We start from the raw sequence: 20,168 nt of genomic DNA on the forward strand, positions 1-20,168 counted from the left end.
ATCCTTTTAATTACATCATAGAGTTGCTAGCAGGGTGTATGTGAGGGGCACAGGTGTTTAGGCAGTAATGGCATTTTCTAGAGAGGGGGGGAGGAGCAAGAAAACCACACATTGGGATGGGAGGACTGTTCATACCATAAAAAGTAGACTAAAACAAAACCTTTGAGAGAGCAGGAAAACCTTATTTCAGTTCATTTCCTGCTGCAGTTAAGCACTGGTGTTGTCGGTTCCAAATGGCTGGGAGGACCATCTGATTACAATGACAATTTATTTAATTTCTATGCCACACTATAAATGAAGCTCTCTGGAGGTATAGATCTAGGTTCTGTCTCCTGTATAGAACAGCCTCTTATGTTCTTTTTCTTCTGTTCTTCTGGCTGCTCCTCTCTGTTTATGTTCTGCTTGCAACAGGATGCAGCTTTTTATTATTGAAGCTGAATGCTTCCTCCCTCTCCCAACCACCATCAATTGCTCTTTATGGCATTTTAATTGTAGGGCAGATCAGCCACCCGGGAGCAGAACACTTGTTTTTGAGCTCTGGTGGTATCTTGCAGGCAACTCCTTACAGGCTGCATTTCTTCTCCAGAATGGACTGCCAGCATCATTCAAGAGCATAAGAAGAGCAAAAGCTGGATCAGACCATCTAGGCTCTGGCGTTCTGTTCACACAGTGGCCAGCCAGCTGTCTGCAGGGAGTCCACAAGCAGACATGAGTGTGGCATAACAATTAAGAGTCCTGGACTGGGACTCTGGCAATCTGAGCTCTTGCCCTTGCTCAGCCATGGAGCTCACCAGGTGATTTTGGGCCAGTCACTGAGCCTCAGCCCAACCTACCTCACAGGATTGTTGTGAGGATGAAATGGAAATGAGGAGAAAATTGTAATCTGCCTTGGCTTCTTTGTGAGAAGAAGAAAGGCAGGGTATAAATGTGATGATGATGTGCAACAGCACCCACTTGCTCCTGTTCCCAGCAACTTGTATGCATAGGCATACTACCTTTGGTACTAAAAGTAGCATATAGCCATTAATATTAGTAATGATTTATATTGTTATCCTCTATGAAATTGCCCGATTCTGTTTTGAAGCCGTCCAGATTGGTGACCATCATGACATCTTGTAAAATGAATCATGCTTGCATGCAAACAGTGTTACATCCCAAGGGAACAGGGCAGGAGGCCTTTTCATGGCCTAAGCCTGGCTAAGTTCTTGTCATTGAAGTTTTGGAACCAGTAAGGCGTAAGAGTCATTTAGACATTGCTGTGTTAAGAGTGGAAGAAGGGCCATGCTGGATCAGAGCCATGTTCTGTCTCGTCTCGCATTCTGTTCACATTGCTGACCAGCTTACCCATGGGAATCTATAAGTAGGACATGAGTACAACAGTACCTCCTGTTCAACTTCTAGCAACTGAGGTACAGAGGCGCACTGCCTCTGTTGCTAGAGCTGGTATCCATTGGGACTAGTAGCCATTGATAGTGTTCTTCTTCATGAATCTGTCAAAAACCCCTTGTAAAGCTGTCTACAAATTAGTGGCCATCTCTCCATCTCATGGAAGTGAATTCTATAGTTGAACTATGTGTGAAGAAATACTTCCTTTTATCTGCCTTGTATCTCCCACCAGTCAGCTTCGTAGGGTGACCTCAGGTTCAAGGATTATAGAAGCAGAAGAAAAATATAATGAAGCTGAGATTCATTGCCCTAGTGTGCATCCCTTGCTTAAATTGAACTGCATTTGCCATTTTGATGCCCATTCTCTTGGAGCTGCAAGATCTATTTAGCGCTTCTCACAATCCCTTTTTGTTTTAAGCATCCTAAATAATTTGATGTCATCAGACAAGTGTTCACATTCACTTCTTACTCCTGTTTCCATATCATTTGTGAATACGTTGAAAAGTATTGGTCCTTGTACAGAATCCTGTGGAACCCCAGGATTCCTATGAGAGAATTTGCCACTCATTCCTCTTCACTGCTTTCTGTCAACAAATTACTAATTCATGAGAGGACCTCTCCTTTTATTCCATGACTTCTAAGTTCATTTAGAAGTCTTCGTTGAGTGACTTTGTCAAAGGTTTTTTGGAAGTCCAAGTAAACAATTTTTGCTGAATCATCCTGTCCATATGTTTATTGATGGTCTTAAAGAACTTGGCTACTTTTTCAGAAGCCATGTTGATTCATTTTTAAGCAGGTCTTGTCTTTTTATATGCTTACTAATTTCAACTTAACGCTTCCAACTGATTTACTTAGAACAAACATTAAGCTAAGCAGCCTGTAATTTCCTGAATCCCCCTAGTCCCCTTTTTAAAAATTAGTGTTACACAACGTAACCTTCCAGCCTCTGGTGTGGAAGCTGACTAGTGGGATTATTACAAAACAATGCACATTTTTGTTAGAAGATTAATGATGTTCGTCCATCGTTTTCAAATAGGACCTTGACATCTAACGAGTTGTGGGCTGTCCACGGTGTGTCCACAGGTGGCTGGTAAGGCCGATACGGGCACGGAATGTTCTGCCACATGTCAGGCAGACATGTGTAGGCACCACTGTTGCAGCATTTGCAACTCTGGCTTTACGGAGTGCTTGCTTCTCTTGTGCTATGGTTGTCCTTCTAGCTTCAGATGTTTGACAGCCTTGGTGGATCAGCGTGCGCCATATCAATCGATCTTGTGCCAGGGTCTCCCAGGAGTTGGTGTCGATATCCAAGGACTTGAGAGAGGCTTTCAGCGTGTCTTTGTATCGCTTCTTTTGTCTCCCGTGTGATCGCTTTCCTTGAGACAGCTCACCACTGAAGAGCTGTTTGGGGATGCGATGGTCTGGCATCCTTGCAACATGGCCTGCCCAGCACGTCTGGGCTTTCATCAGCAGGGTGTGAACTGACAGCAGGCTTGCTCTGGAGAGGACTTCTGTGTCTGGCACCTTGTCCTGCCACCGGATCCTCAGAAGTCTGCGGAGGCGTCATGTGGAAGTGGTTCAGTGGCCTAGCGTGCCTCCTGTATACAGTCCAAGTCTCACTGGCATACATCAGGATAGTTAGTACTACTGCTCAGTAGACTTTAAGCTTTGTAGCAAGGCTTATTCCATGGCAGTCCCACACTTTGGTCAGCAGACTGCTGAATGCAGAGCTTGCCTTAACGATTCTGCAGTTGACCTCGATGTAAATTGTCACTGTGCGGGAGAGGGTGCTGCCAAAGTATGTAAATTGGTCCACTGCTTGCTGCTTTTGTCCCTTCACTGTGATGGTGGGCTCTTGGTGTTGGGCTTTCAGAGCTGGCTGGTGCATCACTTTGGTTTTCTTTGTGTTGATGAGGAGGCCAAAGTTGTTGCATGCTGCTGCGAATTTGTCCATGCTGGCCTGCATTTCCTGCTCTGATCCAGCATTCAGGGCACAGTCAGCAAAAAGGAGGGCTTGTAGCACAGTCTCCTTTATCTTGGAGACAGCCTGGAGTCTTCGCAGGTTGAACAGTTTCCCATCGGTCCTGTATCTCAGACTGACTCCCAAGGAACTGTTCTGAAAGGCGTCTGACAGCATGGCTGAAAACATTATGCTGAACAGGGTCGGTGCCAACACGCACACTTGCTTGACGCCATTTGTGACGGGAAAGCGCTCTGAAGCTTTAGAAGATTAATAATATTTTACTGGAGCCCTTAAGAACTTTAGGATGGATGCTATCTGTGCTCAGTGATTTGTCAACTTTCAAATGATCTGTAAGGTTGAACACTTAATCTTTTGTCAGCATTACTTGCCTCAGTTCCTTAGACTTCCTTCCTGAAAGCATACATTCCAATAATCTATTATGTATTTTCTGCAATGAAGACAGACTAAAAGAATTCATTCTGCTTCTCCCCAGTATCCTTATCCTCTTTCAGTATTCCTTTAATTCCACTGTTGTCCCTGGTCCAACTGCCTCCCTAGCAGCTTTCCTGCTACTTGACATATTGTTGGCTCATTGATACACTTCTCAAAATGCTTTTTTGACGTCACTTATTGTCACCTTGCATCAGCATTGTCCAAGCTGTGCTCTTTTGTTTTCCTAATTTGGGCAAGACTTCCATTTCCTACAGGAAGACTTTTTTTCTCTAACAGATTCCTTGACCTCCTTTGTTAACCATGCTGGTTATCTCTTGGTGCTACTTTTCCTAACCTATGGAATACATTCTAGCTGAGCTTCTGTTGTTGTGGTTTTGAGTAAACTCCAAATATTTGGCTTTCTTGGCTCCACATTTCAACTTCCTTTTCACACTTCCAAAGTTTCCTCTTTTGAAGTCAAATGTGAATGTGTTGGAATTCCTTGACAATTTTCCACTTTATATTTAGTATTAGAGCACTGTGGCCTCTGGTTTAAAAACATTTATATCACATACTATTTTCTGGGTGACACCATTTTGGATTAAATCGAGGAATACATCACCTCTGGTTGTTTTTCTGACCAATTTGTCTAGGGCATAGTTGTTTAAGGACATCAAAAAAAAAAAAAAAAAACCTCTTTGTTGTGACTGGAACATCCAGTTCATCTGGGAGTAATCGAAATTACCCATTATTACAATATTTTCTCATTTGGAGGCATCCTTGGTGTTGTTGAACAGAGCTAGCTGTTTGTTGGCTATAGAGGGCAAAGAGGGAATTCAGTAGTCTCACAGGATGTGTCCAATTTTGGCACTTCAACCAAGAAGGCCCTGCCTTGCTAACCTACCCTGTTAATCTCCCTAGCGGGTGGTCTTTGCTTGTAAACTGCTCACTACTAGAAATGGCCCTTGCACTAACATGGCAGCTATTGATAGTGATAAAGACCAAGCCTCTCTGCTCGACTGCAAAGCTGCATTGATAGTATTGTCAATCCCTTTTCATGCTGGGAATTCTTGGAGCTGTAATCCAGAATATTAGGAAGGTGCCTAGTTGGGAAAGGCTGCCCTGTACTGTCAAAGTTGCAGAAGGAACTCAAGGGGGAGAATTGCAGCATTCTGCCCTCATCTCAGGACCTCAGTTCTTCCTTTCTTTCCCCAGTGATGGATAAATTCCTAGAAAGTCACCATGTTACACATTTTCCTCTTCTACATATGCTGATGGCAAATTGGTTATTATTGTTTTGAACTATTGTCTGAGGTCAAATGTTATTTATTAATTATTGTCTGAGATCAAACCTTGACTTCCATGGGTTTGGCTTTTGCAGTTTTGATTATTTGTGCATTTGCCATCAATAATTAAATAGGATTTTTTAAAAGTTTTCTGACCTACTGTGGAATATCGTTGTTGCCATAGAGAGAGAGAAAGTGAAAGGGGAGAGAAGGAGGGCCTCCAAAGCATGTCCTGCCCATCTGGAGAGGGAAATCTCTCTGACATTTCTTTGGTGCAAAGAGAAGGTGCTGGTGAGTGGAAGGGGGGGCAGGAAATAAGAATATAAGAATGTAATAAATGAAGAAGGGGCCCTCCTGGATCAGACCAAGGTCTCTCTCTCTCTCTCTCTCTCTCTCTCTCTCACACACACACACACACACACACACACACAGAGAGAGAGAGAGAGAGAGAGAGAGAGAGAGAGAGAGAGAGAAGCAATCCAGTACACATATGGTACACAGTATTAAGGGTTAAGGTATGGGGGCGCTATAGAGATATTTGTGGTTTTTCCACTTTCCCTGAGCCCCTCACCCCCACAATGTGGGGGGCTGACTATATTATAATTGTATAATATATTGTGCAATATATTATAATGTGTTATTTTATTTTTTATTTTTTATTATACATTATACTTTCAATATTATAATTTGCCAGTATAGCTATACATTGAACTGGTATGTCATCCACCTTTGATAAGCTGGAAATGTGCAGACCTACAGTTGGATGGTGACCACATAGGGAGCAGAGCAGGTAATGGACTTGATGGCCTTATAGGGCCCTTTCAGCTCTATCCTGTTTTGAATTCATCTTCAGTAACTATTATACATACATGATTCAGTTACATACCGCTGAAGATTTTTTTAACACATAGTACTACTTTGGAGCATCGTCTTTCCTCCTATGTCTTTTACCCTCTGTTGTTGTCCATCCTGTCTTAGATATGTGAATGCAGCCCCAGCTATCCTGCTGTTTTTGCACATCAAGCCTGGTTAGCTAGGGCCCGAATCCCAGCTGGTGGTGTCTAAATTGCTATTTGTGCTGAAGTTTGTGGTTAGAAGGATGTTCCCTTTCTAATTTAGCTCCTGGCCAGAATAAAAGAACTGGCTTTATAAGCTGTGGCATAAATGCAGGATTCTGGACACACATTAAAGCATTTATTTATAGGTGTCCATAGGAGACCTGTATTTAATATGCTTCAAACCAACAGATCAAAAGTTTGTTTCCACTGGAATGGTTTCTTTCAGTATCAATACATTGGTCAAGATTATGGATGAATTTACGTGCAAATGAATATAAATGGCATCTTCTGTATTGATCTGTGATATGGAAAATTCACAGCCTGTCCCCCAGAAAAGCTGTGGAACAAATGGAGCAAACAAGATAGAAGTGGTAGGTTCCAAACTTTCCCCCAGTGGCCTGAAATGGTGATAGACACCAGCCCCAGCATTACCACTGATGTCGCTTCACTAGTATTTTCCCTTTACCCTTCCAGTAGCAGTTGGTCACTGTTTGACTGTGGAAGCTTCCATGCATTTATTTGGTTGGAAACTAGGTGGCATGGTCCATGAATCTTACCCAGCAGTGTCTGCCTGTCAACTGAATAGGCACTACTACATAGCAACAGAGAGAGACCCTCCTTTCTCCTATGCAATGCAAATTTTTCCCCAGAGCACTGGGGGTGCAGGGGAAGAAGAGGACCACGCATTGTGTGAGTGGATGTCTGCTTGTGTGAGGGTGGAGAGAGTCCTTCATCCAAATGGATCCTGGTTTCTCTCAGAGAAACTAACATGACAAATGTTAAACCTAATTTATGTCCTATTTATATATTTGTTACATCTTCCAAGGAACCCAAGGCAGCCTATGTGGCCTCTCTAATTTATTCTCACAACTTTATAAGGTAGGTTAGGCCCAAAACACTCAGCATGTTTCATGGCCAAGTAGGTGCTAGGACTAGAACTTCCAGGCTCCCAGTCCAACCCTCTAACCTCTACGCTATACTGGCTCTCCATTGATAAAACAGTACGCAAATGTTTAAATTATGCTTAATTTTGAGATACTACTGCAGAGTTCAAAATCACATGGTTGGGGGGGGGGCAGTACATGTAGAGCAAGCCGCCCAGTTCAAAAATTCCTCTTCAACATGTGGAAAAGTACTAGGACCAGGGATCAGTTAATGAATTCATATCTCAACATCAGTTAGATTAGATACCTTAGATGCATATAATGTGTTTTATAGATGCCAATCCTGAGGCATTCATTTTAAAAAAGGATCTGCTTTCCAAAAAAGGAGCTGCTACTCTGCCCGTGTCTGCACCACATTTTCCTGAGGATAGGACAAACAATCTCTGAACAGTCTGTGGGCTCCTGTTGAGTGCTGGGGTTTGTTTCCTTGCCGTTCTGTACAAACTAAAGTAGCTAGAAAATTACATAATGAAGTGATAAAATGCAAAGGTCTGAAGCCAGAACATATGTTTTCAAATATGCCCAAATGACTGTATAGACCACTGTTTACATTACTGATTAGTAACGCATTTGTTTGCTTGTTTTTCTTCAGATAGCAAACACTGAGGAGAGGGAGAGCTGAATGTGCAGACACCTCCAGCTGCAAATGGGTTCCAGGCCTGTCCTGTCCTTTAGTTCAACCTTCTCCAAGCTGGTGGCCTGCAGATGTGTTGGACTGCAACTCCCATCTTTCCCAGCCAACATGACTGATGGCCTTATTTACTGGGAGCAATTGGACTTACAGTCCAACACAACTGAAGGGCACCAGGCTGCAGAAGGCTGCTTTTGATTTTGATACTGAATTCCAATAACACCACATCTGCTTTCAGCATGAGTGTCGGAATCCTACTTGATTTCGGCCAGCATTCTTGTCTATATTAAGCTCTTTAGATGAAACAGGCAGAAGGATCCACCAAGGCTTTCTTTGTCCCTGCTGAAATTAAGCTTGTCACATGGTGGCTCATCGGAGCCATGCAAGTGTGGTACAGGCCATACCACTAAGGTCTACATGTGAATGTACAAGCAGATCAGGAATGTGCCTGGCAGCCAATTCACACACGCATTAGGGTCTGAGTGGTAGATCTGTGTACCTCAAGTCCATCTCCTCCACCCCAGTTAAAGTTTGAGTCAGCTAGCATATTTCAAAATGCTCTGCTTCTTTACTTGATTGGTAATGCCTTAGATTATTATTTTGAAGGAGTAACTCTTACATATTTACACAAGGTATACCAAGAGTCATAATAAGCTTTTTGTTCATTATCTCACGTTGCTTTCAGATCACTGTGCATGTGCAGAGGATTCTCTTATTTCGTTTTTATTCTACTTTTGAATCCTTCACTTATCCTCTATGTCCAGGTGGCATTGATGGCCAGGGGTTTATTTGCCCAGCTTTGGCTGGTGCACCAGCTGTGCTCTACCCTGGAGATGAATGATCCGGCCACAGTGATGCATGGGACTACTGAAGTTTGACCATTGTAATGCCCTCTACAGGAGGCTGCCCTTGAAAAGTGTTCAGAAACAGCAGTTGTGGAAAATCTGTAGCAATGCTATTGCCAGGTGTTTGGTTATATGGACAATATTATGCAATTCTTATGGGTAGGTGCACTGGCTGCCAGTTCATTTCTAGGCTCATTGCAAGGTGGTGGTACTTACCTATCAAGCCCAAAATGGCTCAAGGCCAGGGTTTCACAACGATTTCAAAGTCTGTCCAGATAGGGTTTTATTCATCATGTGAGGTCTTGCTCTATGTTCCACCACTAAATGGGGTTTGTGGGAACAGAAGACAGGGCCTTTTCTGTGGTGTACTGCTGCTTGTAGAATGCTCTTCCTTGAACAATGAGTTACATTGGCACCTTCCCTTCTCACTTTTCAACAAGAAAGACATTCTTATTTGACTTAGCTTTCCATGACTGTCAGAATGAGCTGATACTACCTCTCATTCCTGTGCAGTGTACTGCTTTAAGTTTTCTCTGGTTTGCAAGTGGTTTAGAAATGGTGTTTTGTATGTTGTCTTGAGAGTTTATTGGATGAATCAGTAATCAGTATTTGTTTGTGGTCTCCCTTCCTTGTTCTGTTATTTTGCCTTTGAAATACCTCTGAGAATAGTCTCTAGTTTACCAGCAGTAAAATTAATGATTTGGCTGTAGCATTAATCAAGTCTTGTACAATGTATTGGCACAATGGGGAAAGCATCAATGTACCACAGAAACTCACACATATGATGACATTAATGGAGGAGTTATCAGAGGTCACATGAGAACATTAATAAAGAGCACTATAAACTTAATTTCCTTGAAATAAAATGTGGGTTTCCTTGAAAGAGAGAGGGAGAGAGGGTGGCATGATACATTCATAGTCCTTGAGTCTAAATTTGAAGAAATATTTTGAGCAATTTCATGAAAACGAAAAACAAATCTCAACAGCGGTTGCTTTTGGCCATAGGGTTAGAAATGGTGCCCTTTAGTACCAAGTATCTGCCCCTGAGGACAGATAGCTGAAATTCAGGGTACTCTCTCCAAAAGAGAAACACAAGATGGCCTATTCATTTTACGGAATCCTGCATGAATTCTGTATCCAAGGCACTGAAGTTGCAATCCAGTATATACTTACCTAGTAAGTATAGGTAAGTACCTAGTATGCCGATAAGCACTGTGAATTTCTTATAAAAGTTGTTTCTAAAGAGAAAGTAATTTGATTAGAAACAAAGGAAATTCTACTTGGAAGTATTGTATGGAAAGGATAAATGAGGCTTAAGTTCCCCTTGTAAGGGATATTGTGGACAGATGTTGCTTGAGAGTACATATGATTGCATGTGTGGTTTGTGATCAGTGAGCAGGAATACAACCCTGTTTACTGAATTTTTTGTTTATTTTAAAGAGAAGGTAAAATGAACTCTTTTGTAAGATAGTAACTTTTGCTTTTAATGTATTTTCAACCAGTAAAGATAATTCCATAAAAATCTAGAAAAATGACAGCATTCCTAATATATCTCAACAATTGTAAACTTGGGTATTATAGCTAAATGTGTTTGATTTTATTGTGTATTCTGTTATTCATCCTAATTCAAAACAATAAAATATATTTCAATTTTGGTTGTTCCTGCAATATGCAGTGTTCATTCAAGTTTACTTCAAACCAGTTCTTTCCATCTGATCTTTTGTTTTTAGATAATGATTTAGATTACTTCCATTTGTTTATAGAAAGTAATCTAGCTTAAAATTCCATACATGTAAAATAATTGATCATTTGGTATAATTCAGAAGGAACAATACAGGATTTCATGGGATCTCATATGTTAGGACCTTTTCAGTTAAAAGCATTTCTTTTTAATAGATAAAAGTAGTATGCAATGGAAGACATCCAAATAATGCAATGGCTTTTTTAACCATTTGTAATAGCTACCCTGAAAGTTCCTTTTTTGGTTTTTAGAAGCCTAAAGCACCAGGACCTTGTGACATAACAGAACAAACTCTTGTATGGTGATGGTTGCAATGTAAAAAAACCCCTCTCCTGCCATTTTAAGAATTAAAAACTAAGGAACAATGATGGATCTCATATTTGCAGAAGTGCAATTGTCAGTTGATGACAGCTAAACAAAACTGCTAATAAAATTGTGAGCAGAAGTCCTGGAGGTGGGAATTCATATTATAGTTATACATATGCAGATGTATAATGTCAATATTACATGCCTTTTGGAAAATTATGTGTGCTCATCTGATATGCATTATTTTATTTTGCTTTATGGCCTGCCCTGTACCTAAGGCAGTTTTTAGATTGGATTCGTGGTTTTTGACATGGGGCAAAAAGGGAGAAAAGAAAATCTTTGCAAAATATTCCATAAGCGGATTCAAAAGAGCCAGTGGCCTTGAACAGCAGCTGCTGGTCCTTCATCTTGTAGCTGAGATAAGGCTGTTCTTTTGCTTGTGGCAAGTGAAAGTGCTGAGCAGGTGCTTATAAATAGGCAAGCTCTGCAATACACTTGTTCCACTGTCTGCTTAGCAAATATACCATAATTTAAGCTAGTTTTCCCCAATCTGGTGCTGTCCAGATGTTCTAAACAAATTTCATAATCTCCGTGTATTAACTATGCTGACAGTGGCTGATGGGAATTGTGGTTCCACGCATCTGGAAGGCACCAAATTGCAGGAAATATTCTTCAGTAGAATTTTAAGAAATTCTACTTATCAGCTTTAGAATCCCACCAAACTACATAGAGAGCCCACAATACATTTGAAACAAATGGATGTTTGGATGTTAAGTGAATCACATTGCAATTTTTAAAAGAAGATGGTGTTGTTCTAGTTGCTGAAGCCTTTTCTTAATTTTGCTCCCTATAATAGGTGCAGAAGTTCCTAAAGAATCGTTTTAAACTGGATTAATGAGCCAAATAGTCTTGCTTAGGACCATTATATACTTGCATCTCTGACATCAACAGAGAGGTAAGAAACTACTAGCCACATATTGTTTCCAACTTACATACCTCTGGTGTAAAACTCTTACAAGTATATGTTCTAGTTATAAGCTGCTTTGATCCATTCTTTCATGTACTACAATGAAGCATTTTATTTCTGTATGAGCAATAATTGTTGTTGCTGAATACATTAAGGAAACTTTCTTTCTTTGGCCCTGTTCAGGTGTAATGGAAAAGAATAGATTCTTTCTACGTGAATAATCTATTATGAGCTCTGGGTTTGCATGTTTTTTTCCCCAAGCTTATGAGAAGGATATCCAAGCTTTCCAGTTTTAAACAAATAATAATTGCCTGTGACAATCACAATTCAAGTTTAAACTTTCGCTGGTTCAAACAAGCAAGGATCACAAGCAGTGTGTTAAGGTCTTTGACTATGAGTTTGAACAAAGCATAAGTTGTGCATCAAGAAGAATCATAGTTAGTGTAGTAAATGGATGGTCCTGATCACATCTGAAAACTAAATAGAGATGTGGTTGCATATCTTAACTATACTCCTTCTGCTTTATGTTCTAGCTCTTCCTATAATTTACCTAATGCCATTTCTAATGTTAGCATCTATATTACCGGCTATGGGGTGGTTTGGGAGAAGATTAATATCATGTGTGTAGTTTGATCTATCAATTGTCAGTTGAGCTTTCAAGAGGTATGGATTTTCTGGATTACAAATGAGTTTACAAGTACAAAAATTACATTTCTTTGATGTGTTAAAAACTAATAAGATCATGTACATTTTCTGAACTTCTTACTACCAAGGTATATGCAGTTATTATGCTGTCCAAAGGTTCTAGGAATCTGGACTTCAAACTCTGTGATTAGAAGCACATTTTGTTTCAACTTAAATTTGTCCTGAATTTGTATGAAATGAGTGAAAGTAATGGATTAGGGTTCTGTGTGTGTCTTAAGCAGGTTCAGAGATCAAAAGCTGTAGGTACAAGTTTTGTTTCAGTACTTAAGAGCTTCTGCCATGCCAGTGTTTCATCCATACATAGTATTTGATAGTCATGTTATTTTAAGTCTCCTAAGTTTGTGTCTTTTATTATCTGTATTTGGTGTATTTCCACAAGACACATTACTCTGCATTGTATTGATTGTATCACTTCTGAATGCTGTTAAATCAGTGTTCAACATTACACTGGAGCTGGATCAAGAGCCACAAAATACCACAGCTAGGAATGATAGAGCATTCTGTTCAGTTTGCAATTTGAGGAACTTAATTTTCACTCAGAGAAGGGCCACATGAAGCTGAATGCAGTCAGACTCTGAAATTTGCACTTTCCTTGAGTATTGTGAGCAGTTCTGGCTATTGAAAATATGCATGATATGCATGTATTCAGGAAAAATATACACTAAATTCACATTTTAGTACAAACTTTTAAAGTCAGTGTTTGTAAATTTCAGTGGAAAGGTTTGCCATTTCAAATTCCGAACACAACTAGGGAAATCCGATTAACATAACAAAACTAAATATGACAGGATCAGCCATTCCTAATTACAGCACCATCTAAACAGAGTGGAAAAGGATGTTCCAGCATGGTTTTGTTATAAGAAAGTAGGCAGCATCACTGCAGGCTGTTGTTTTGGTAATGTTGTGCTCAGGTTTTAGCATTTGTATGCCTAGTAGCATGGGTGGAACCTTGTGTGCTAATATGCTTTAATTCTAGATTTGCTAGAACACATTGCTAGAGGCTGAACTTTCACAAATGAGATACTGAAAGTGGAAGAGCACCATGTAGAAATAGGAGTCAATGTTATCTTTTAATTAGAATTACATTTTCAGGAATTTGAAAAAAATGGTTAGCCATTTGTAAGAATGGCTTTAGAAGTGTATTAATTGAAGTGTATTAATAAAGCTAAAACCTAGAGGAAAAATTTATTTTTCCACCTATGTGTTGTTCTGTGCCTCCGGATTTCCCAAGAACATATTCAACATCTGCTAGACTGATTTTAACACTACATTGTGGTTTGGGAAAGTCTGATTCTGCAATCACATGCATTTGTAACTCATTCTTCTCATAGAAAGAAACCAAAGGAGCTCAGTTACATCCAGTGTAATGTTTCCTCATGGAAGAGAACCTATGAAAATGATAAAATATAATTTCCAAAGTTGAAAGTCTTACCTTACAAGAGCATGAGAAATAAGCACAGTAGACCACAGGCTGAAGCAACAATTTTGTTTTCTCCTAAGCAAAAACATATGTTTGGTGAAGTTTTCTGTAACGTCCCAAAGCTTACTCTCTCTCTCCTTGCTTCAGATGGGCTAATGCAGTTCTTCCCCACCTGCTGCCCTCCTGTTGGTTTGGAGTATAACTCCTAGCATTCTGTTGGCCATGTCAGCTGGGGCTGATGGGGATGTAGTCCAAAATATTCAGGGAGTAGCAGGTTGGGGAAAATTGTTCTCATATAATATGTCCATTCCCTCCCTCTCCATTCCTCTTGGAGCCCAGCCAAATAGTTTTTGTTACGCATTGTGGCATGGGGAAGAGTCAGGACAGCGCATGCTGAGGGGAAAGAATGGAGTGCCTGGAGAGGAAGCAAGATAACATCCTATCCAGGCATAACATCCTGCCCTGTGTTTCTGTGATGATTGTCTGAAAAAGATAAGAGGCAGTATTTCTCCCGCTCTCCCAGCTCTCCCAGCACTTCCGAGAGTGCTCAGAGTTCTAAGAGAATGCACTTGCATGTTCATGCAGTATCAGTGAGTGAGCACTTGCTATTAAAAGAATGTAAACAAACACATAGGCCTATTATTTTGAGGAATGCGATCTAGTCCCCAGTCCCAGCACGGGAAAGCTGGGTCAGCAGGAACTCAAGTGAGAAACGAGTGGAACTGATAGTAATTTGCAGCATTGGGCCCAGGATGGGTAAGAGTGTTACAGACATTGCTGTGGCACAACGTATTAAAGAATTTTATATCCCCTTAAAGTGGGATTTCAAAGTTGGTCTTTCAGCTTTTGTTAGCATTTGAGTCTATGGCCCTTCTTTGAATTGTGGCTTATACAGATAGAGATGGATTTTTTAATCTTTAAAAAAACTATCAGCAATCTTCCCTGTATAAGAGATATGTCTGTAGTTGGATTTTATGATGTATATTCTTGATTGGCTTAATTTAGATTATGCTGGTATTGCTGATATACTATGTGCTGCTACCCCATGAAAGCAAAGCTTTTGTGTCTGGAAGGTGGTTTAAAGTGCTGTAAAACACTTTCAATGAAAAAAGCGAGTCTGTTCAAAAGGTTTAGCTCTAGTGTCTGATTTCAGTGAAGAAAGCAACTGGATTTCATCTGGTAAGTGCAGACACTTCAACTAAAACTGTGCTAGGTTGAACCTATGAACAGGAGATACTCTCTCAATGAGAGAGTGAACCACTTGGTGTAGCAATTGTAGTGATTTCCTTCCATCAAGATTGATGCTAATTCTGTCCAGCACAAAGATGTCCCTTTGATATGCTAATTTTTATATAGGAAAGGATGAAGAAAGGTCACCAGGAAATTAAAAAACACAAGCAAGTCAAACTTTTCCAGTTGTTTCCGCTAAATGTAAACAGTGCCCTGCATTTTCAACTGGTACCTGTTTTGGACGGAACTTGTGACGATGCAGGCCCACAATGTCAAAAAGTGACAGGGAGGATTGCCTAACAAGCTGGTATATATGTAGACTGTGTTCTTAGTGCTTATTCAATATACTGAAGCCCATATTTATATGAGGTGGAACCCAAAAATCAGGAAATATCTTCTGGAGGGCAGCCCCTGCTAGGTGAGTGTTCTGGGAAACCATCTGCATCAATGTACCCAGCTGGCCTGTTGTGAGAGGCTGCATTCTGCTTCAGTGAGGTTTTTTTGGAGACTCTTTGAATGCATTTGCCTATTGCGCGATGGCTGATTTACACAAACAACATGCAGTGGTGAAATTTTGTTCGGTCAGTGTTCATGTCAAAAATGACATGACCCTTGTGCCCCACTGTCCCTATTCACCCAATCTCACCCTGTGCAAGTTTTTTGTTTGTTTGTTTCCCTGGATGAAAAAAGTCCTCAGAGAGAAACATTTTGCTGATGTGGAAGAGGTGAAACAAAAAATGGCAGAAGCACGAAAAGGTATTAAATCCAACGAGTTCAAAACCTATTTTGAGCAGTGGGGGAAAAAGTCTCAATAGGTGTATTACATCAAACAGAGAGTACTTTGAAGGTGGCTGAAGTTTGAACATATAAAAATACATGATTTTTATACATAAATCACTTGGGGTTTTGGGGTCACCCCTTTGTATGCTTCTGCACCCGATTCAAGGTGCTTGTTTTAATCTATACAGCCTTATGTGTCTTCGAACTACAATACTTAAAAACATAGAAACATAGAAACGGAGTGACTCAGAAGGAGTCTCCCGGGCCTTCTAGTCTGACCTCCGGCACCAGCCACCACACCACCAATACTTAATGGTGTGTCTCTCCCTGGTCAAAATGATCAAATGTCTGAGACCAAAAGAGATTCAGAAACTGCAACCAAGGGGAGGTTCTTCTCAGTGGTAGCCTTCCAAATGATTTCCCCTCTCAGGCTTGCCTGGTGCCAACTTCGCCATCCTTTGGTGCCAGGTTAAAACAGCTTTCTATGCTGAGAAGCTTAAACACATCCAAAGGCACCCATGTCAGGTGTTTTTTAACAGGCCTATTCTGTGTCAAATATTATTTTAGCTGGCAAATTATTTTTAAATTTTGTACTTTGGAAAACTGTTATGGTGTTTTATTGTAAAATACCCAGAGTGTTTCAGCTATTGGATGATATAGATATCAAATAAATAGTAATGAAAAAGTAAAAATGATATCTGGACTTAATGGTTTGTGTAACTTAAAGTGTCAGGTCAGCCTCTGTTCCAGAACATTCTTTTGTTGATCTGACATCTTCTGCATATTTATTTTCTGTTTGGGTCACTAAAGTTTCTTTACCCTTTTATGTGTCCTACGCATCATGTTGACAATCCTAACATAATTCATAGGCTGTGGAATCCTGCTTGCCTTCTCTAAGCTATGTGTTGTTGCGCTGAAGAGAGTACCAAAGAATATGCCATCCAAATACAAACATAATTGTGCCTTTCACATACTCCAAATAGCTAACAATATTAGCCATTCCTTCAGATATGAAGTGCATTAGTGTGAACAACATGGTCTGTAACTGGGTTGTACCAGTCTTTCACATTCAGAGTCTGCTTGTAGCTGTTTTTCATATTTCAGCTATGCTATGGGAGCTGATAAAATGCTTGCGTATTCCACAGTCGTAACCTGCTTTTAATAATTTCCATACAACTGTAACTGATGTTACTTGTCTTATAACAGGAAGAAGCATTAGCTGTGTGTGTGTTTCCTAATGCATATTTTCTTTGTCTCTTTCTGAGATGGTGGTCAAAATGTCTATATGAATTTAGTGAAAATGATATCATAAATAATGTCCATCTGAGAGTCCATGTGATGTGGTGGTTAGAGCATTGCACTCAGCACCTGGGAGATCCAGGTTGTTGTCCCCGCTCAGCCATGAAGCTCCCTGGGTGACTTTGGGCCAGTCACTCACTCTTAGCCTCACCTGTGCCACACTGGATTCCTCACTGGAGAAAAAAGACAGGGTATAAATGCAACATGATGATGTTTCTGCTGCATATATTTTGGACATCAGCTTGAAGAAGTAATGAAAGTGCTGGCCGTGCATTTGTATTCTCTATTCATTTGGAGACAGTCCTTGAAGTCCTTTTGGAACTGTGACCTCTGGTTTTCAAGCTAAAATGCAGACAGACAAGGATAGTCTGAAGGAGACATTCTGTTGTGATACTGAATTCTTTATTGCATTTCCACAGTCTTTTCTCTGTGTACATTTTTTTAAAAAAGCAATCCAAAACATTACTGTATAGATAAATTGCCTGTCACTGTATTTGTAGCAACATTTATTTCAAAGTGTATCAGCTAATAGAACATTTCCATGTTGGTGACCTTAGTATTCCTTGGTGTCTACTTTAGTCCTGAATGTACTAGTTCACAAGTAACCTTCTGTGATCCTAGTGGTGTTAGATGAACTGGAAAGCAAAGCAATGCAATGGAGCTCTATGCATATTTATTCAAACTTAAAGTGTGCTTAAAAATTAAATAGTATATCAGTAGTATACTAGTGGCATACAATTGCACCTGTTTTAACTAGTGGCTTACATGAGTTGGGGAAGATTTTGTTCCTTTTCCTATGATTTAAGGCAACTGTTTCTTTGTGGAGTCTTCCTGCTTGAGCAAAGACGTTTTGTCCTGTGTAGAGAGAGACTTCTCCGTCATACTGTGTGTTCAACATCTCTTTCAAGAGGCATTAACTGCAAGAATGGATATTTGTGTAAGGAGCTAAGAGCTTTTAATCACGATATCTAGATACACTTCTTTCTGTAGAAGTCATAATTCTTATCAGTCCTATTTTATTGCAAATTTCCCAAATAGCAAGTGATGCTACTGCAGCTAAAGCAGTGTTCCTACCTTCACAAAAAGGGAGAAGCCAGATGTCTCTGACTGCAGCTGCAGAATGTTTCTCCCTTCTCATGCACATAGTTGGGAGAAAATGGCATGCAGGACTTCACTGAATGTCCATAGCTCAGAAGCATTGTGCAAATGGTAGCCACTGATGTGTAACCAGAGGAATGTGTGTATGTGTGTTGGGGTACTGTAATATTTTGGTTATGTATTACGAGTGCCCTACCTGTGGCTTCAGTTATTCATTCACTGATTCTCTGAATGCTCTTGCCTGAAAGTTGCACGCTTTGCAATACAAAAGTCATTGCATTGTGAACATTCTCATGTAATGGTCCTTCTTCATTGATACTTTGCCAACTGGTTTAGAAGCTGAATTGTGTCCCAGACTGGCAAGGCATCTCAGATCCATGTTAACAACTTTCTCCAGACTGATGTACACAGTTTTGAACTGAACATTAGTGGAACCAGCTTCCATGACCGGATGAGTTCTACTATTCCACTTGTTTTTGCCAAAGAGGGGAAAAATACCAGTGCATTGTGCCGACAACTTGGCTGCATGGTGCAGCTGAATGAAAAAAGGGGAGGGCATGTGAGGGAGGGCAGTAAGGCAGCAAATATTCCCCTGTCCTGTGTATATTCAATATGAACAGTTTGAATGGCAAATGTAACTTGACTGCGAGTCATGAACTTCATTGAATTTGATCCAAAAAAGACAGCTGAGCAATCTACAGGAAGTAATATTTTCCTAGAAGTATGCAGTTCCAAACTGTACAAGTTCTTACACAGCTCATAAAAGTGCCTGTACACAAAACTGGGACAGTTGTGTCCTGTTCAAGGAAGGGTTTTTTAAAATTACTGAGCAGCAGTAGACTACATATGAAAATGTGTCCATTGTGAAAAGAAGCTGCAGAGATAGGGACACTCAGTTGTTTCTAGTTGCAACTGTTTACCGGAGTTTTTGCAAATATGGAAAAAAAAGTGAGAACGTTAGTTCAGTAAAGGTTCCAAGCTTGACTGGTGGAAAATATGACAGTGTTTCCATCAGCAGTTAAGAACAAGTTAGGTCTTTTATTTCTACAGGGGAGGTGGCATACAGTTTGCCCTACACAGGAAACTCTTAACGGCAACCTGTGAACAGCTGTGCAATGACTGTACGTAGGAGGGAAGAGTTCAAAGCTTTCCTGTCCTGATATTTTTGATGCCTTTAACTTTTTCAGCAGTATGTTTGATATATAAAAGTTTATATAAATACACGATTCTATAGTGATGGTGATCCTAGCTACGGAAGGTTGTTTTCATGAAACAGATGCAAATGCCAGAACACATGAAATTATATTATTTGCAAAAAGCAGCAACCCATTCACTGCAACTGTTCCTTAGTATCACAGTCAGCAAAGGCACAATATAACATGTTCATTCCATCAAGTGAGTTTACCATGCAGTACACTGTATTCTCAGTCTTGATGCATGTACCATCCCCCCATTGTCCTGGAAAAAGGTTATCATAACGTGTAACATTGCATAAAAGTGCTGCTAATATTATCCTTTGTAAACATCAGACAGAAGAGGCTAGATCAAGATTTAGGTACATGCAGCTGCACTGGTGGAAGAGGATTTTTCTGTCCATACCATCCCAAGGCTATAGATGTCAAGAATCCAAGGAATGAGATGAGCTGCAGTATAGAGGGGCAAACTCCCGCCCCCAAATTTGAACCCTGAGCAGATCTTTTCTGTCAGTGGACCAGCCTGATGAATTTTTAACACTGAAGATGGTACATGGTTGTTGAATGGAGAGATTTAACTTAAGTTGTTGGGGGGTTTTTCTGTTTCTATTATCCTATCAGCAATTGCAACATCTTACATATACATAACAATTTGATGAGCTGTAATAAATTACTTGTAGGATTCTTGGGCCTATAAAAGCGAATGAACATCTTTAAGCAACATGTGGAAAGCTTTTTCCTGTTTCATTCCTACATGGGAAGTTTAGCTATCCAGTATTAAACTGTAAACTTTAGATCTCAGCCTTAGCCTTCTTTTCAGCTCTCTTTACCTTGCAATATTGTCTCCACTTCTTCCCAAACCCGGTAGCAGCTACCTCTTTGAC

At 40.2% G+C, this 20,168-nt stretch overlaps 1 protein-coding gene across 5 annotated transcripts in view; it reads left to right on the forward strand.

The window, feature by feature from the left end:
- The window catches only part of HIVEP2 (HIVEP zinc finger 2), a 150,317-nt gene that overhangs the window by 91,602 nt on the left and 38,547 nt on the right, over positions 1–20,168 (forward strand). For 2 of the 5 annotated variants that reach the window (XM_044423448.1, XM_044423456.1), the window contains exon 2: positions 11,449–11,547. The exons of 2 other annotated variants lie outside the window; for them this stretch is intronic. The gene's annotated coding sequence lies outside the window, so the exon portion shown is untranslated. Of the gene's footprint in view, positions 1–8,452; positions 9,732–11,448; positions 11,548–20,168 lie in introns of those variants that run through there. One more of the 5 variants, XM_044423465.1, reaches the window with a different exon arrangement.

This window comes from Varanus komodoensis, unplaced genomic scaffold (assembly GCF_004798865.1).
Source record: "Varanus komodoensis strain SLA01 unplaced genomic scaffold, ASM479886v1 scaffold1, whole genome shotgun sequence".
NCBI classification, from domain to species: domain Eukaryota; kingdom Metazoa; phylum Chordata; class Lepidosauria; order Squamata; family Varanidae; genus Varanus; species Varanus komodoensis.